General features: G+C 46.2%; 1 protein-coding gene across 3 annotated transcripts in view; it reads left to right on the top strand.

The window, feature by feature from the left end:
* The first annotated feature begins 315 nt into the window (after positions 1-315).
* The window catches only part of TJAP1 (tight junction associated protein 1), a 40063-nt gene continuing 20914 nt past the window's right edge, over positions 316-19464 (top strand). For 2 of the 3 annotated variants that reach the window (XM_058020972.1, XM_058020974.1), the window contains exons 1-2: positions 316-385; positions 1386-1460. The gene's annotated coding sequence lies outside the window, so the exon portion shown is untranslated. Of the gene's footprint in view, positions 386-1385; positions 1461-17818; positions 17884-19464 lie in introns of all 3 variants that reach the window. The other variant, XM_058020973.1, reaches the window with a different exon arrangement.

Here is a 19464-nt window from a genome sequence, read left to right on the forward strand (position 1 = left end):
GGCGGGAAGGGGCAGGAGCGGCTCCCGGCCCCCGGCACTGACAGCGGCAGCAGCTCCGGTCCGGTCCGGTCCGGTCCGGTCCGGTCCGTTCCCGTCCCGTCCCGTCCCGTCCCGTCCCGTCCCGTCCCGTCCCGTCCCGTCGCCCCTCGCGCTGCCGGGACCGCCCCGCCCCTCCCCCCGCGCGTGCCGTCCGATGACGCAGCCGCGCCGCGACGTGGGGATTCCGCCGGATTACCCGGCGTGCCCTGCGGCAAAATGGCGGCCTGAGGCGAGAGAGCGGGGCCGGGGCCGGGGCCGGACGGGGGCAAAGTTTGGGGCGGGCCCGAGGCGGGGCCGAACCGGCCGCAAAGTCACTGGGACCCCTGGTGGAGCCGAGCCCGACCGGGTCAGAGCCGGGCTGGGGCTCCGGGGGCGGGGAGCGGGGAGCGCGACCGGCTGGGGACGAAGCCCCGGGCGGGGCCCCTGCGCTCCTGGGCCTGTGCGGGCTCCGGACGGCGCCCAGCGAGCGGGGTGGGCCTTTGTGGCCACGTGTGTGCGAGGAATTGGAGAGTTCCCCGAGGACAGCGGGTTCGGGCGGGTCGCACCGTGGCCGGGGGGGCTCAGGCAGGCCGGGCGGGGGCCGGGCGCGGGGGGACGGCGGGGCCCCGGGAAGGGACGGGCTCCGTGAGGAAGGGGGTGATGTCCCTGCTTCAGCCATCGGGGCGTTACCGAGCGCTTCTCCCGGGGAGAGACCCGTGTCAGGGAGCAGCGCAGGGACGGGGTTGGCAGGCAGGACCTGGTGCGCGCAGGTGTAGCTGTTTCTGAGCGATGGAGAGTTGGGTGCTGTGATGGAGAGTTGGGTGGTGTGGGGGATGAGAAAGCAGCATCTCTGCAGGGAGTAGGAGCTGCAAAGCGGAACAAGTCTGGGCCAGCTGGTGTGTTAAAGAGCCGGAGTGTAACTGGCAGAGGCCTGGTTGGAAGGGAAGAATCAGCATTCCTCTGGTGTCAGACTCGGCAAGGGTTAATGGGAAATTCTTTGCCAGCCTGGGCATCTTCTCAAGGGGTGCTTCCCCCTGTAGCAGTGTGCAGCCTCTGGGAACGTGGGGGGACTTTAAAAGGAAAACAGGAGAACAGTAAATGCTGTACTGCTTCTGGCTCTGAACTTGAGCACTCTGCCTAGAGCAGAGTAAAGGGCTGAGTGCTAATACACAGATTTTTGGGTGTGCATGAGGTTGCATTGGTAGGCATCAGGGTGTGCAAATGATACACAAATCTGGCAAGGCTGAGAATGACCTACATCTGAGAGATGCCAGGTGGATCTTGTCCCCTGAAAAGAATCATCCATCACAGGAAGATAGTTCTGCGCCAGTGAAAACTTTTCAGAGCTATGCATTTCTGTTTTACAGATTCAGAGAAGGAACTGGGATAAAGGGCCTCTATAAAATGAAGCCATGAATCCTCACTGAATCTTCAGAGAGCAGGTAAGAAAGCCAGGAATGATCTGATGCTGAGTCAGACTGTGTTCTTCTTGTATCACTACCTGAATTTTTTGAGAACATGTGAACCACATACCTGAAGCAGTGGCTCTCTTTGTGGTGTTCTCTGCATCATAGTAGGGCTGTGTTGCCAGAGTTGAGAGGCCAGGGGTGTCAGTGAAATGGGAGTGACCCTGAGAAATTCAGCAAGAGCTTCTGGAAAGAAAGGTTCGATTAAAGATGTAAGTACTCCTGACATGCCATCTGGGAAAGCAATCTTTAATGTGCTCTATCAGTGCCAAAGTAGCCATGCTATCTGTATCACTCACAAGGGATCTGCCCAGTCCTAATCCAGATGAAATCCTTTCTGGTGATCCTGCTCTTGCAGTAATGGCAGTGTCAAAGTTAGGGGGCTCTGGTGGCCCTCTGTTCTGTCAGGTTATTTGCTTCCACACAAATTTCAGCTGTTCCCGTGATGGGTGGTGCGGGTGCACCTGAGCTCACTGTTGACGTGGCGTTGAGAGGAGCAGCTGTTTTTGGTTGTACACTGTCAGATCACCTTTATAACAACTCCTTGCTCTCTTCACTTCCTAGTGGATCACTGCAGAGAGCACCTGTATCCATCCCAGCAGTGCTTTGCATGCAGTGTGGTTTAGCTTCTGGGTGTTAAATCAGCACTTCAGCTGTCAGGTCTTAGCTGTTGTATCAAGAGGAGTTTTTCATTCCTTCCCAGGCACCCAGTGCTCTTGGAATCCTGTGAATGCATTTCAGCAGGGCCAGTGGAGTTCCAAAGGGCAGCCCATGGTTATCTTCATCTTTAATATTAACAAGGCACTGGGTCAGGAGGGGATGAGTTACTTGCCAAGACCTGTTGCCTCTTCACTCTCCAAACCAGCTTTCTGAACTAAAGATGACCTTGTGTGCTTTTCCACTCTGTTTCAAGTTGTTTGTTGGCTGCTGCTAAGTCACTTGCTTTGCAGCCAACAAGCCCTCAGCTCTTATCTCTGCCATCCACCCTAAATACAGTCATGGTATAGCTTGTCAGGGAGATAGGCTAGAGCCTTGAAAAAGGTGTAGTCTTTTGCAAGTCTGCCTGCTTCTTGTCTCAGAGCAGAACAAATCAAGTCAGATGGACAAAGGATTTTTGTTTGGCTCGCTGGTCTGAATGGTATCAGAGCTGGCTTGGAAAAAGGGCTTGTGGCAGCTGCTGTGGCATATAAAGTGTTTTTATAAAGGCAAAGAAAGCCAAGCTATTTGAGAGGTAGCAAAGAAAACAAGTTTTAGTAAAATGTAAGTGTATTTTTGGTAGTTGTTTTGATGCTTGTGAGTCTTAGAGGCTGATGGTTTTTCTGAAGGTGAGCTTCTTAAGCTGTTAAAATGTCTGCCATGTTTTATGGAGAATCCACTGAAAACTGGATTCTGAGATTTCCATGTGTCACCAATCTACAGTGTAGAGCTAGGAAGCAGTTCTGGAGGTTGTGTCCTGACTAATTTACTGTTAGGTGTTTGTTGTCACGGGCCTCGCTTCTCCAGCACAGAGTGACAACAGAACTCTCTGCCTTACATGTTGCTGGGGGAAATGCAACATGTACAGGTCTCAAATGAGCCTGCATGTGAGGGTAGGATTCCTCTGCTAATAAATGAGGATCTGGCTTGACACCTTTGTGATTCATCTTGCTCCTTTTACTGGGCTTGTCAGGATCTGGAATTCTCAGAGCAGATTTTCTTGATAATTTGACTTGATTAATGCTTTGAGTGTAAATTTAAGGTCCTGAAATTGGGTATATTCATCTCCTTGCTCTGGAGGGTTTTTGGTTGGGAAGGTGCCTCCTTTCTGTATGACACCCTGAGCTGTGGAGAGAGAGTGCTTGTTGGCATTCAAGGCAGCTGTGTGTATTTCAGATCTCTGGTAAATACCATCCTCTCTGAGATTCTTTTACGCAGGACTGTGGAGGAACTATGTGTGTAACCTATGCAAACAGGACAAATGCCATAGGGCATGGAATCCTCCATCCTGTTTCCCTGCCAGTTCCCCTACCTGAGGGCTTTTCCTTAGCTCTAGATTGGCTGAGTCTGTAACTGTAGTAGGAAGAATGTTACTTTTTAAAGTTGAAATACCTTTACAGCTCGTTGGAGGGGAAGGGTGATGTTATGGTCAGAAAGATACTTAATTTCTGCCACAGATTTATTGTGTTCAGATCATTACTGTTTCTTACTCTTCATTCTTTGCTTGGAAAAGGTTAACACCAGTCTTACTAGGGATTTGAAGATGAGCCCATCAGTGTGTAGATGCTTAGATACTGTTGTGTTGAATGCTTTAGTAAAGCTCAGTGGAGGAGAAATGAAAAGGGTGTTTCAAGCTCTGACTTCAGAATGAAGCAGACCCCCGGGGGGTCCATTGTGCTGTGTCTTCTGTGGCATGGTGAAGTTGCTGTGGAGTGCAGGTCAGGCCCTGTCTTGTTCAAGGCAAGTGGGCACTCTGAGACTTCACTGTTTTTGCCTTCCCAGGAACTATTCGCTTGTTTTGCTCACATCTAACCTTGCCTGAATATTTTTGACTAGGATAGTTTTCTGTTTTTACTTCGTTTTTTGTTCCATTCTCAGAAGCCGTGCTCTTCATTGTCAGGATGTTCATGTGTGGTTTTATTCCAAGTATGCTCAGCCAGAGAGGGCCAAAAGCAGCAGCTTGCAGGATGTTTCATAGTTGGAATGACACGAGCCAGCCTCTCCGGAGTGTCCTCCTGGGACAAGCTGCTCTTAGGAAGGAAATGGCTTGGAAGACCATGTAGGAGTGTGAGAATAGCTTTGCAATGGTTGGAATGCAGTACAAGCATCACTTGGGTGGGCTCAGTTTTCCTCTGCTTTACAACAATGCTGGGTGCCAAGCCTAAGGAAGACTGCTGTGCAGGGGTAAAGGAGCTGGAATGTATTCTTCAGTTGAGGTGAATGCAATTCAGTGAAACTGATAGGCATCAAACTGAATAATGATTTTAAAGTATTTTCACATGATGTCTAATCTGTGGAAATTCACTACCACATAATAGCACTGAGGCTAAGAGCTGAGCGGGATTCAGAAAGATCAAGCACTTGGGAGTGGAAATGTTCAGACTTGCTTAGTTAAAGAACTTGTTTTAGAAGGTGTATTTTTCAGACCTTATCCAATCTCTTAACATTTTGGAGAAATGGCAGTGTGTTACATAATTGTCACTGAGGCTTCTTGCTCCAGCTACTAAACCACCTTAATGTATTGGTCTGTGTCAGGGGCAAGGTATTGAATCACTTATGTGCTATGTTAGGTTGCTCACTGACCTTGCTTTTTGTGGTAACTGCATTAGGGGAGAAAAAAAGCCCAACAAATCACTAACCAAAGAACAAATCCACAAAGCACTGCAGCTGCTCTGATTAGTCCTGGTAGTTGAGGATTTTAAGCTGGTGAAGAGCAGGGTCTGTGGAAAGATAGTGTGTTCCTAGAGGAGGACTGTCTTACTGATAAACCTGGAGGCTGCAGCTATTGTCATTTCATGCTGAGTGGTCAGGCAGAGCACTTGCTGCTTCTTCCCTTTGTTTGTAAGAGGAGAAAGAATGTGTGGAATTTGGCTTCTCCACTTTACAGTGTTGGTGTGGACTTTGGTCTGTGAGGTGTCTGAAAGGCAGGGCTTTAAGGCTGTTCAAGCGAGTTCTGGCATGTTGTAGCATGAGCCTCAATGTAATGTCTGTGAAGACACTTTGTGTCCTGTGCTCATGTCCAATCTGTTGAGGACCAAGAGAATCATCAGTGCTGCAAGTAGGTATAAATTCAATTTGCTGCATAGGCTAGTAAAGATAAGTGGCAGTGGCATGAAGATATGTGTAAAAAGCTGTGTGTTTGTAATGTTTGCCTAAATGCAGGGGGAGCTGAAGGAAAGAGTCTGTGTATTTTCAGAGACAGAAGCACAAGATCCCTGTATGGGCCCTATGGGCTTCTTTGGGAACAACATGTGCTTTAGGGCACATGTCCTTAACCCTTTTGTGGCAGGGCTAACAGCTGAGAATAAACAGTTAGTGATTTTCATAGAAGTTTTGTGTTGCTATTAAAGTGAAATGGTCAGGGTTGGAAAGTTTTCCTGCAAGGCTTAGACTGCTTTTTGGGCAGAAGGTATCTGACCAGCTTGTGGTGGCAAGAGAGAACTGGTTTAAATTTTAGATTTTTTTTTTAAGGGTTAGCAGATTCAGACCTGAAAGTCCCATAGCAACTTCTATGTCTTTGGTTGAGTTCTGTATTTGTATTGGGAATGTTGTAGGAGTTACAACTGGATTTTCTTACTCTTGTGTTACAGTCTCAGTTGTCCAGCTGTGTTAATGTAACTCTCATGCACAAATGGTTCTGAAATCAAAAGGGACAGATAAGGTAGTCTCTCTAACTGTTGAGGAATTACACATAGGCTCATAAAAAGCCTTAGGCAAGTTTTACTTTATAGCATTTGTTTCAAAAGAATATAAGTTATTTTCCCAAGGTAATAATTAGATAATTGTTGTGGCTGTAAGGTTTTTGACCATTATTTTGGCATATGCTACTCAGAGTAACTGGTTTTGGTCCTTCATATGTCTTACTTCACAAGCTCTCTGCAGTTCTCAAAGATGCCTTGCTGCTCTGTCTCCTGCATCAGATTTCTTCCTGCAGCTTTAGTGTTCATTAGTGATGACTCTGCTGCTGCCCAGCAGGAAGATTAAAAATATTCTAGGGAGATGAGTTGAAATCTGGTCTCTCACAACTGAATAGTGATTGCAGTTAAAGCTACTGTTCTGGGAGTTTTTCCCCTTGAGTATTTTATTTATAATTTTTTCATTATGGAGAACTCTTCTCCCTTCTCTTTTATTGGTGGGAGATTCGCACTCAGCGTATTGTATGAAAAGCATTTTCAAATGGGGGAAAAAGGTGGAAAATGACAGGATGTTTGTGCTTAAAATTAAGTTGTTTTAAGTAACCTTTCTTGAGAATGGGCTTCAAGCTTACATCCTGCCTTTAAGCACGTTTATTTTTCTGAGCAGAAAGTGTTTTGTGCACTAAAGTATGCAAAATATCTGTATTTCCCTTTTTAAATTTAGGCATCGCTTATACTACAGTTATGTGAATAGCGGGAGATGAAAACTTTGCTCGGAAGGGTTGTCTCAGGTAACTGCATTTTGCTAGAGATACGCTCTGTTATTAGATGCCTGTGTAGGTGCTCCATCCAATTTCTTCTATGACTGATGTGGAGAGTCATTTTTGGCACACGTCTCGTACCAGTTTGGTTTGATTCCTGAAAGCAAATCACCCTTGTTGGGCTGCAGAATTTTGGTAGATTCTACTTATAAGCATATTCCTTTTTTCCATGATTAGATGATACCTTTGCAAATAGGTCCCCAGGTGTATGTGAAATAGCTAGAACAGAGTTCAGTGTCGTCAAGGCCCAGCTGGATGGGGCTGTATTACTGTACAGCTCCAGAGGTGATTTAGTGCCTGACTGACAGCTCGCAATATAAACATTAGTCCAAGCATGATCTTGTCCCAAAGCCCCGCCTACGCAGGGAGCCGGGAGCCTTCCTGCCACGCGCCATAAATCCTTTATGGTTTGCTCATGCCCGTACGTTTGAGAAGCAGCTGTGCAGGGGGGATTAGCAGTTTGCAGAAGGCCCGTGCGGGGCTAAATTAGGGTCTCTTGCTGTGGTGGTGAATACCAGTGCTGGAATAGCAGGAGTGCTTCTCAGCAGAGGAAGGCAATTTACTCTGGGAATGGGGGTGGGTACAGCGTATCTGTGGGGGTGCAGCAGCCAGGAGAGAGCGTTGGGTTGCAATGCTCCAATTTGAGCTCTGAAGCCTGATTGATAGCTGCCCAGCACTGTGTGGGGTTGAACAAGTCATTGTTAGTTCTGTGGCTTTAACATTTTATTAATAGATTTATTATTTCTACGTCTTTTACACATATATATATAGAGACATGAAATGTAAGCCTACCTCTTCTGTCTCCTAGGAGCTGAAGGATGGTAGAGTTTTTCAGTGCTTTTTTATAGTGTGAAGAGTGATTTCCCTTTTGCTAGCCCACGGTAACATAATCAAATGATATGCAAGGCCATTTGGGGCTTCACAACTAATTTTAAGCTTTTATAAGAAGTATTACTGTGCCACTTGGATTTACTACAGCTTTGCAACTTCAGCTCCCAAAGGAAAACTATTTTTGTGCTGGCTGCGATAATTTAAATTACCTCCTGCAGCTTCTAATGACTAACTCGTGTTTATGGTGAAAGCTTCCATTTATCCAAACCCTGAAAGCACATTCTGTTTTGTAATATAACTCTAAATGAATTGATGCCTTATATCAATGGCAACTGCATTGGAGCCCACAGTCAATTGGTACATCAAGTCTTGCTGTAATGAAAAGAATATGCAAGTTTTGCTGTACAGATGGGACTAGGCAGTACAGTTCAGAGATCTGTGTGCTGGCTAAAAGACCAGCTGCTGAGTAAAGCACATACAAGTAGATAATTTTCAGCTGGGTTGGTTACTCATTAAGGAATTCTTTCTTGGGTGGGTTGGGTAAGAATCCAGGTGGAATGTGTCAGCAGGGTGTCCCCTCTATATACATCAGCTGAACATGAGTGCTTCCAGACTGTACCATGAGCATCCACGGGGCCATGGGCAAAGACAGTGGGCTCTGGGTAAAGCAGGTGTTTGTTTCCAATACGACACAATTAGGAGACTTCATACTATTTTATTGAAGCTTCTGCATGGGCTTCTCTCTCAAGTAAGACCGTGTTCCTGGAGCTTTTTGCTGTGCTCGCTTCTGTTGGAGGTTTGGGGAGAGTACCTGGAAGCGCTGATCCTAGGCTTATTTTTCTTACTGCTCTTGGTGAAAGGCTTCATCTGCTGAGATGGAGGCCAGATAGCACCAAATATATTTGTGGCTGTTTGTGTGGGCATTTTGAGATTTGGAAGGCACTTTGCTAATGAGCTGTAGGTCATTTCATGTCAGATTGGCTGAGTTTCCATTGAGCTGGGTCTTTGTTGCGGCAACGCATATGGGCTGTGTATGTTTGGGGATCCCTATTACCTATCTCAGATGGAGAGGGCTTTCCTCCTCTTTGCTACCTCCTCTCTCCCCACAAGAAAAAAATCCTCACCTGGAGAGCTGTTAACCTCCAGATTGAATTAGATGTTTTGCTGTTACTTATGTAGACCTTTCAGATATATACAGAGGTTAGAGAGGGGCGTGGATATGTGATTGTATTTGAGCTTCCCCTCCTCCTCCGTGTTTTTGATACTGAAGTTGGAATTCACCCTTCCCTTTCCCCAGGAACTGATGTGAAGGAATTGCTGTCACCCAGAGCAAAGCTCAATCCTCTTTGCCTCGAGGCCCTGCCCCTCCAGGTTAGGACTTTGCCTGATTTCTATGGGCAGCAGTTTGTTTAGGAGCTTTTGTTACGTGAGTTTTGTGGTGTGGGTCTGAGGGGTGCTACTGTTCAGGGCAGTGGAAATCTCAATTCGGCCGTGACAGGGAAGGAGAGGAATAGAGTTAGTACAGTTAGCTCATCCCCCCCACACCCTCCTTTCTTCCCTGTTTCCTCACCTGCCCAGCTGTGTAGTAGGTTAGCAGTACGTGTCTGTTCTTATTCTTATGAAAGTAGACTTTGTTCTCTGAAGACTGCTAATCATGCCCCATGGGGGTGTAATCAGTTATAAGGTATTTAATACGGTGCAGGCGGGAACAGGCTGCCTGGCCGGGCTGGCAGATTGCAACACTACAATTATAAAGGGCCCCTTTCCCCCACTCACCCACCCACCGGTGGCAGGATGAGGGTACCTTGAAACAGTATTGAGTCTATGAAAAGTCAGGATGTAGTGAGGGGAGGGAGAGGAGAGGCTGTAGAGGCAGCTCCTATTCTGGGAAACAGGCAGACCTACATTCTGTGAGAGCTGCAGCCATTGCAGGTTGCACTGTTGAGACTTGTGGAGTTTGGGTGCTGTCACCATCGAAGTGGATTGCACAGGGATGGCCCTTGGCAATGTGCACAACAGCAGGGGCTTCTGTCCTGTTTGAAATGGGTTTTCTTTTGGTGGCTGGGGTTGGAGAGGTATGGAATGGTTAGAAGGGGAGAAGCCCATTCTCCGCATGCTGTGATTTACACACCTAAACTGTAAATCCTGCCAGCCTTCTATTTATATCTTTGGATATAAATCTATTGGTAAATTTGGCCTTCTATGCCTCATTCTTTCAAGTACTGGAGCTACTGCACCTTATGAAGGGAACAGGTAGCCTGAGGCCTTGAATTTCAACAGGCATGAGAAAGTCTGCTGGACCTCAGTCTGGTCTGGTCTTGTTACTTAATATCAGATCATTTGCCTCTATGAGGGCCTTGAAATGCGCATGTGGGGTGTGGAGCAGCTGGGCCACAAGCCTTATAAATCATCCCTGCTCCAGCAGCCTGCTAGATGCATGGGTATGTCTCTGGAGCTTCTGGCTACATTGACCTTTCCCCTTTGAGGTTCCGTAGAGGTTACAGTGTTTCTGCCCTTAATTGGTTCGCTCTGAATTTCCTGACGCTGTTTTGTGTCTGTTAGGTCCAAGTCAGATATATTTCTGCTGCAGTGCTCTTGAGAGTGTTGGTTTTCCTGTTTGGTGCTGGGAGAGCACTGGCTGTTGAGTCTCAGAGTTAGTCCTTAGCACTGGGATGGATTTTTAAGGTTTTCAGGAGTGGGTTGTTTAGTTGTGTTGCACAGAGTAAGTGCAGATTCACAGTGTGGGGAGTTCACAATATAGTCTTGAGAATTCTGCTGACAGTTTCACATCTGAGGCATCCTTCAGAGTAACCATATTTGAGAATGTGAATTCTTTGGAAAGCTTTACGACTTGTAGGAGTGCCACATGAAGGAGGAATAATGTTTTTTTCTGACTAGAGCTCTTTGCAGCTCTAAAATGATGAGGTTCTGAGATAAGAGATTACCTGATGTCTTGGGTATTTGTACATTAAGTTTTTCTTCTCTTGATCACTGAAATGACCCGGTGTCAGTGCTGTAATGGAAGAATATTGTACAGTGAAGGTCAAATCTCTGTGTGTGGGCAGTGGAGACAAGCATTTACAGAAGGATTTTGGGGTAATGAGGAAGTGCCTCCATCCCAGAAGAGCTCCTTGACTTAAGGTAGGATGGTTTTCTAGGGGTAGAAAAAGACCTGGATCCTTCCAAGCATTCCTTTTGCCCAAAGTCAACTTCTTATTCAGCCCTGCCCTCTCAGCTCAAGAGGTCTCAGTGTTATATTTGTCCCTTGTCTTAGAGGAAGAGTCGGGGAAATTCCCTTCCCAGGCTCATGCACAGAGCTGTTCCTGCCCTGGACTGTGGCTACTTTCCAGCCCGGGTGACAGCACTTCTCCCTGTGCCTTGCATGCCCGATTGAGAACTCTCCTGCCTTGCTCTATTTCTCTTGTCCCATTGGCTCGAGAAATTGCCTGCAGAACTTGACCCCCACACAAATGAATTTGGGGCTGAAGCTGTCCTTGGGGTGCTGACAGCGGCCGTGCAGGCAGTGTGGGAGGGAGCATGGCGGGTGTCAGCAGGGCGGGTGTGTGGGCTTGCTACTTGTTTTCCTTCTCTGCCTGATGAGGAATGCAATGTGTTTGCCTTCCTTGGCCTGTGGTTGCAGCCGCATTCCTGCAGTGGGAGTCAGCGCGGCGGCGGGCGGCGTGCTGTTCATGCCCCGTGGCTACATGCTTTCAGCTCCACATCAAAGGTGTATTTTGTGTGTAGCTTGTGCCATTCCTGGCCACACCTGGTGGCCTGCAGGCATGCAGGAGGTGGAGTCTGGCTGTGTTTGCAGATGGCATTCAGGGTTCAGACTTTTTGCTTGTGGAAAAGCTGGAGCTGAATCCATGCTAAACAACCCCAGGAATGCACTGGAAGAGCTGAGCGGCACAGTCACTCCAGGGGCATGTCCTAGCAGCAATGTTTCCTTTATAGCTGCAGCAAAATAACTCATGCCTGCTTCTCCAAAGGAACTGACTGTTTGCTTGGGTGTGTTGTAGGGTTTAATTTACACCGATAAGGCCAATTGAGGTTGGTTGGTCCCCCCTGCAGCCAGTGCTCTTGGCAGTCAGTAGATGATTGAGTGGTTCGTGCTATGCAGCTCTCTGCTCAGTGCACGAGATGTCTGCCTGGAGATGGAATGGCTCTGGGATTTAACCCGGGCAGGAGTGCTTCCCCCAGTCACCGGGTAAAGGTTCTGTTCCAACTTCTTCTGGAAAATCTTTCTTTTTCTAGCTCGTACCCCAAGAGCTGAGGACAGGAAGTTTGCTGGAGGATGGCAGATCAGGATGTAGCTGTTATTTTGGGATCCTTGACATGATATCTGTTTTGAGAAATAGTCACTAGTTTGCTATGCAAGCCATCCTTGTCCTCTCTGCAAGTCTTTCATTTGCCTGCCACAGAGGCTTGTGGAACTACTAGCAGATCATCTTCTGTGTTCTGGGTAAGCCCTGGACTATTCATTACCCCATTTGCTTGGATCTTCTGCAGTTTCCCTTTTGCCGATTTTTAGTAGCCTGAAATTCTGTGAGCTGCCAGTCATTTCCTTATTAAAGTTAGTCTTCTGCAGAAGACCTCCCTACTGCCATCCTTAGGTAGTAGCAGGAATGAAAGAACTTGCTCTCAGAAGTTCTCTGGCTGTATGGCTTAGTTTTGGCTTTTTATCTGTCGCCACACTCACCCCATGAGTCACTGCAGAGCTCACTGCAAAGAGGTCCCTGCCACCCTCTCTCCAGAAGGCTGTGTCACTTTTCAGAGCAGGATCTCAGTGATAGGTGTTTAAGGGAATGTTACTTGTTCCAAGGCTCATAGCATTGTGAAACAGTCGGAAATTATTCACATTGGGCTCTCTTCTCTTTTGGTTCATGTAAACTGTGCATTGCATTTCAAACTAGTTGCCACTGACTCCATACTTTACTATTAGGGCTTGGATGCTGAGAGAGTGTGCTGTCTGTATCTTCATTTTCCTTCCTCTATTCTGTAGTGGCAGACTGGACAGACAATATGCTCTGCAGCAACAGGAGGTGGTAGCAAAATATAAGTAAGTCAGAAATCAGGTTACTGATAGAACATTAAAGTGTGTGTAATCATTGCCATACTGCCTGTTTCATCTTTGTCATGCAATACGGGCTATGGCTTCAAAGATGGATCTCTTGTTTACATACTACTTCTGCTGACACTTTCCAGTTGCCAGGAAAGGAGTGAGGGAGTAAGAATGAAATAGGTGTGATGTTGGCCAGGGAGGAAGTACAGATGATTATTGGCCTTTTTCCATCCTGTCAGTGAGTTTTAATATGTTGTGAGAGAAAGTCACTAAGTCCTTGTTTTGGCTTCCCTGCTCTGGACTTCAAGGCTGTAGGAATGCGGGCCTCTGTGCTCCTGTATCCGGGCAGTGTGTTCCTCTGGCTAGAGCTGTAACCTTCCCGAGTAGCTAGATCTCCCCCTGGTGGAACAGAGAGCAGAAGGCACTGCTACGGCTGGGCGGTAAAACTGGGAATCGGTCTGATCCTGGGCACCGTGAGCCGGCAGCAGATGTGGTGTTTGTCCAGTTGAGACATTCCTTAGTCCAGAGTCACAGAGCAGCAGAGCCGCGCTCGTGCAGCTGCATGAAGCCGAGGCGTGAGTGAGCAGCTCACTAGTGAGCAAACACCTTGTCTGTGCAACATCTGCCTGGCTGTGTGCTGGCATTCCTCCATGGCCTTTGCCCTTAGATTAGCAGTGAGCTGCTGGCTCTTTGGGTTCTTGTCTGACACTTGACAAAAAACAGGTACCTGGAATGTGGTGGCTTGCTTTCTTTAAGCTATCTGGGGTTTGTTAGTCCTCAGTTAGAGCCCCTTTGAGGATAGGTGATTTCATTTGTAGCTCAACTGTTTCTCATTCCCTGCTTGCTCTCTGAAGAGCTGCGTAGGGTTTACTTATGGGGGATCTACAGGAGGAAGCCCTGGCTAGGGGAGGAGATTGTGTGTGTAGCATTACTAAAAAGGAGTGGTTTTCCTTAACCTTAGAATCGTAAATGGACTTATGCTGTCCCAAAGGACAGCAGTGGTAAAGGCATTTCAGTTTTACAAGAGCAATGCCAGGCAGGGGATGTGGAGAGGCTGACCTTGTGGTAAAACTGAAGTGATGGGCCTTTGCTGCAATTGCCCCTTGAGACAATTGATGCTCATAATTAGCTCCAGCTGAAGAGCAGCGCTGGTGCTAGCAATGATGACAGATGTGGAGGGAGGCAGTTAATGGGAACTCTCTCTGACTCATCTGCCACAAGGAGAAGTTGTGTCTGAGGGAAGAGCTGAAGCAACTCAGCTTGGTCACAAGTGGGGAATCTGTGGTTATCCCCCTCCAAGGGAGGAAGGTGAACTAGGAGGTACACTGCAGTATGTACAGAGGGACAAGCAGTGCAGGCCATGGCTGCTGGTGACAGGCAGCTTCCCTGTGCAGGGCAGGGGCTGGAGGTGTGAGTCCCCTCTGCTGTGGCTGGGATCCTGCTGTTGAAAGGAGTGACTGGAGCCCAGGGGAGCAGGGAGACAGGAGCTGCAGTCAGTTGCGTGCTTTACACAGGTCATCAGGGAAAGATAGATGGGTGGATCTGTTTGTTTTTCCTAAGCTGGATTAAGCCATGTTATATTTCTGTGACTGAACTCAGAATGAAATCTCTCAGTAATTCAGTGGTGCTGAAGACTAAGAGAATCATTTAAAAAACCCAACCAAAACCAAAAAACCCAAACCAAACAAATGAGGCAAACTGAGGCAGATTAACTACAGGACCACACCAAAAAAAGAGACAAGAAGCTCCAGGGTTACATGCTGCTTCAGGAGCCATGCTGCTGTATTGTTGACAGAGTTGAGACAAGTTTTGTGCCTGTTCCTGCCCCTGGCTCAGGCTCTGCATCTGCTAGGCCAAAAGCAGGGATTTGAAAACCATCTCCTTGTTTGCCTTTGTGGCCTGTTGAGATGACTACTGCCAGTGTGTACAGGAGTGGATGCTCTAACACTCAGCATTGTGCCTGGATACAGAGGCTGAGTGGAAGTCCATGTGGAATACTTGTTTTAGCCTCCAAAGTATGCAGTGGCTGTGACATGGTTTAAGTGGGAGATCTCTGTGCCTGGTAGGAATCCTGCTTTGCCAAGGAGTCAGTAGCAATACCACTTGTAAGCTCTGGGAAGAGAAAGGGCCAGGATATAATCAGCTTTGGGAAAGGGCTGTGATGACCCCTTTTCTCTTTCATCCCTTTGGCTGGATAGTTTTACTCCTCAGACATCACTTTGCATCTCTCAGTGCTGCTCTGTTTTTCCCTGCCAGCTTACAGCAAGTTATTGCTCATTGTAGGTGGTGCAAGGTTCAGGCAGCTTGGTTGAAGAGCACCCCACTGCTGTCCTCACACAGCACTGGTGTCACTGGTTCCACTTCATTATGCTGACTGCTGTATGTATTCAGTGCCACAGAGATCATAAAATATTTCTGTGCTAGATCTTCTCTGATGAATAGCACAGAGGATGTCTCGAGTTCCCATGGCAATGCTTCTGAATGTGCTTCTGTCATCAAAGAAAGAGGGACTTACAGATAATGAAGATTTGAGGATTTTGTCTGAGAAAGGGGATGGTGGTGAAGCTGCATATTATTTGTTTGCCTGCCTTTGGATGTGCCTCTGACTGATACATAATCTGGAAAAAGAGGAAGCTGACATTTGGCTAATGGCAGAGATGGCCTGTGTCGTGCACAGTACAGCTGGACCCCTGGACATGCTTAACTGTTCAGCTACAGATGCAGCTGCACAATCACCCAACAGTTAAGCCTGTACCATTCTCTGCCTCTCATATCTGACCATCTGCTAGGGAAAGCTAATTAAACCAAAACCATTCTTGCTGGGATTAAACCCCAGCAGCAGAAAAAATTTAGTATAGTACAAATATTGTTCTACTACTGGATCAGGGCTGCTGCTTTATTTGTTCTTATAAAGAATTGCAGCTATTCAACTCATTTGCTGTCAGGTAGGTGTTTAGCTCATGCACACTTTCCTCTCTATTTTCTATCCCAGATCATTCTTATTTTAGGTGCAAGAAATAAGACTGTCTTCCTGATTTTTTTTTTTTTTTGCAGATCTTTCTTATGACAGCTGAGTCTGTTTTTCTTTAACTTTGCAACTTAATGAAAAACCAGTGCAGCAGACTGGTTTTTTTGTCCTAGTGCCTCAATTCCTCTACTCGCTTGTGGAAAGGAAATTGTTTCTATCTTCTTTGCATGTGTTTATGGTGACAGTGAATCCTAGACTTGGTGTGGGTCCACATAACTGTATAGTTACACCAGTGTGAAGCTGAGACTTAAGACCAGTTTATTGCAAAAATATATCTGAGACCCTTTGAGAATTGAAGTTTAAATCTTATAAAACCAAAATGTGTAGGTTAGCAGCCAAACTTTTGTGTACCTACAATCTTTGATGCCATGTGGTCTGGGCTTCAAAACAGCTCTTTCAAAAAAGAAAAAAAAAGAAAATAATTTACAATTCAGGTTGATTTCAGGGCTGCCCTGTGTACTCACGTGACAGTTCACCACTTTATTCAAAGTTGTGGCACAATTTAGTTTCTGAAGGCCAGTGAGGGATTTAGTTCTCCTCAGGGGGTTCTGAGAGGTTCTTGATGATGTCTTTCTGTGCTAAACTTGGAAAATTTGCGCTAAAGAGGAAGTTAGTTCTACACATAGTAGCTCAGAGGCAGCAGTGGAAGGTGGCCCTGAGGAGAGAGAGAAATAGTTGTGTTGCTGGTATGGATGTGAAGAAGACTGGTAAGCTCAAAGAGACACAATAGAAAAAGCAGGTAGAGGTGAAAGAGTGCCAAGAGAATGAAGATAAATTTAATTTTGGTATCCAGGGGGAAGAGTTCGAATAGTTTTTAATGAGGAATGGAAAGAACACTACTAATTTTAGAATTGTTGAAATTTAATTTTGACAGATATGTTTCCTGGGGAAACACTGTGGGAACTGAGGAGATGAGAGATGATGTTAGAGTGTGAGTTTGTAGCATGTTAGGTCTGTGACCTAGGATTTGGTTTGTGTCTGTGCTTGCCCCACAGTTAAGAGGAGAACATGTTGGTGGAAGAGGGTCAGCAGTGAGACTGTGCCTGGGGCGGTTGGATAACGTGCTCCAACTCCACACTCCAGTTGGCTCACATAAACTGTTGGTGAGCCATACCCTCAGGAATGGGCAAGTGGGGACCATTGGCTTCCCAGAACTGCTCCAGGGATGCTGGACATCAGCAAGCAGAAGCTGTGTGGGAGTATGGAAAACAGTGTGCAGTGTGAGCATTTGTGATCACCTTTTCCATCTCGCTTGGGGAAAGTAGAGAAAATATTAAGCTTCACTGGTCTGAGCATTGTTATGATGTTTATTTGGCATAGGATTAATAAAACTTTCAAGACATTTATATGTCAATACCTTTAGTGTCTTAATATACCTTGTATAGTGTAGTTAGCTTATTTTGATTGTGAGAGAGGCCACACTGTTGTGGGTTTGGGGGTTTTTGGAAGGAAAAAACCTCAAACCAAACACAAAACCAACAAAACCTGTGGGAGTAGAAAAGTGCAAAAAAGGGTTAACGTCAATATCAGTAAGGATTTTGCCATTGCAGGGAAGTTGTACTGATTTAACTTAATCAGATTAGAGACAGCTGTGATTATATTAGTGCAGCATTCCTGTATAGGCATCCTTAATTTAGTCTGTGTCTTGTATCTGTCTATTTAACTTAAGTTGTTTCAATGTAAAGTGCTCTTAAACTGAATTAAGAACATTTGCCCAGGAGCGTTATAGTGCTTTATATTTTTTTCTAAGTCAATTTAATTTAGTACAGTGTATATGTAGACAAGACCTTGGGGAAAAAGCTGATCCTTTTCATTACTTGCTGAACAGTCTGTCATGTTTGGCTGCAGCCATGTGATCATGGAATGAAAGAGCCTGTTGTGGTGCATGTTGGTGGAGGATGGGGGAACTGGTCATTGTAGCCTTTGTACAACTTGGTCATTCTTAGCTGTAGTGTTCAATTAAAGTAGGTTGATCCTCCTTGTAAGTGAGGCCTTTTTCTGTCTAGAGCAGATGTGAGACCCCTGTGATGTTAAGTTTTGTCCTCTGCCTGCCAATGAAAGTACCTGCAATGTGGTTGATGTCCTGTCTGTTCAGTCAGCAAAAGCAACATCTTAAAACGTGGCACAAATGTTTAATGCTTGAAAAAACTCAGATGGCTGAGCAGGTTTGAGCTGAATTTTGCTATTTTTCTTCATCCATCGCTTGAAATAAACGTCACCCAATTTTGATGCTGTTTCTTTCCTGGTCTGTCTCCCAACAGTATGTGCCACCTGCTATATGTGGTGACTTACTTATACACATACAGAACTTATGGCCAAGGAATAAGTAAGTACTGCAGATGTCAGTTCTCTTTCTGGTTGAAAAGGATAAATCTAGTCAATACATCTTGTGTTCTGCTTGCTGGTAAAGGCTCTGTGGGAACAAAACTGGCATGTGAATTACTCTGTGAGCGTGGTTGTGGTGATAGCATTTCAGAATAAAGCTGACTGCTGTAAACAACCATTTTATTTCTTGAATTTGTTTTTGTCAGCACCTGCAAGCATTAGGGCTGGACTTAGCGCCTCCTCAGCATTGCAGATGCTCTGTAGGCTAGGTCATTGTAGCAACTTGTCCATCTGTCCTCTGTAAGTAATGCAAATAATGTGCTCTGCTCCATTGTCCCACTGTGTAGATAGTGCGTAGTGTGTCAGCCATCTGTGCATCAGTGAGAGCCTCGGACAGAGGGCACCTTTTGGAGAGAGGATTGTGGCAAGTGGAGCGTTGAATGCTCCAGCAATGCAGCATTCTCTGGCATTACTGTATCTGTGCTAGAGGGGCAGCTCAGTGACATTCAGTTCCTGGCACTGAAGAGATGGAGATTGCCGTTTGCCCAGAGCTTCTGAATCAAAGTTTGAAACAAGAGCACTGCTGATATTGCTGGGGGTTGTGTGAGACTCAGGGAATACTTACAGGGGCTGAGAATCTGCCTTTCAGTAGTTGAAAAATTTAAGCTGCTTCTACCTTATCCTAATTAAATGCCTTATGATTTTATGCTCTGGGAAGGCAATGTATGAATTTTCCCCCTCTTCTTCCCCTCCTACACAGTGCAGGATATGACAGAGGTCTGGGAAATGAATTCCTGCATGATGATTTTCAACAGAAATCCCCCTCTTCCACTTCTCTTCAAATGTTTGCTTGTGGTAGCTATTCCCTCGCTTGTGTTGGAAAAAGTTTAAGGCCATGACTCCCAAATTTCCCTCATGTGAAGTATCAGCTTTATCCAGATACATGTTGTTAGAGTATCAAGATTTACTTTTTCTAGCTGGATCCAGACACTTCCAGAAACTTGTGAGAGTTCTCCTAATCTCCATGAATTTTTATCTAATGTTCTGGTATTTCTCTAAATTTCTGGGCAATATACTCCAGAAGTCTTCTCATGGGAGATCTCAAAAGAACAGGAAAGCAGACAGAGTGAGGAAGGACACGAAGCCCAGGGTGCTAAGATGAAGAGACTCTGAAAGTTTGTAGCCTGAAGTACCTTGTGAGAGTTGGACGGATCACTGAACGAACCAAACACGCTTCTGGTGTGTCAGCAGTTCTGAATGAGAAGCTGTCATTAGCCCTCAGTGTAGCTGTCTGTGCTAAAGGCAGCTTGGTAAATGACCTTCTGCTGAGCTGGTTCTTGTGCAATTTCAGGTGTAGCCATTAATGGTGGTTCTATGCTTTATATGTATTAAAAAGCTGGTGCTCATTTCCTGGTCAAAATCTCCCCTGGGTATTTTTATTCTCCATTAACATTCCTTCTGGGGATTGAATTCTGGTCCTTTGCTTCCTGTCCTGTTCCTGTTCAGATGTTAATCAGCTGTTGCATTCTATTCCAGTTACATGTTAGTGATGCTAGCGCTTCTTGGTCAATGTTGACCAGTC

This window comes from Melospiza georgiana, chromosome 3, assembly GCF_028018845.1.
Source record: "Melospiza georgiana isolate bMelGeo1 chromosome 3, bMelGeo1.pri, whole genome shotgun sequence".
NCBI classification, from domain to species: Eukaryota; Metazoa; Chordata; class Aves; order Passeriformes; family Passerellidae; genus Melospiza; species Melospiza georgiana.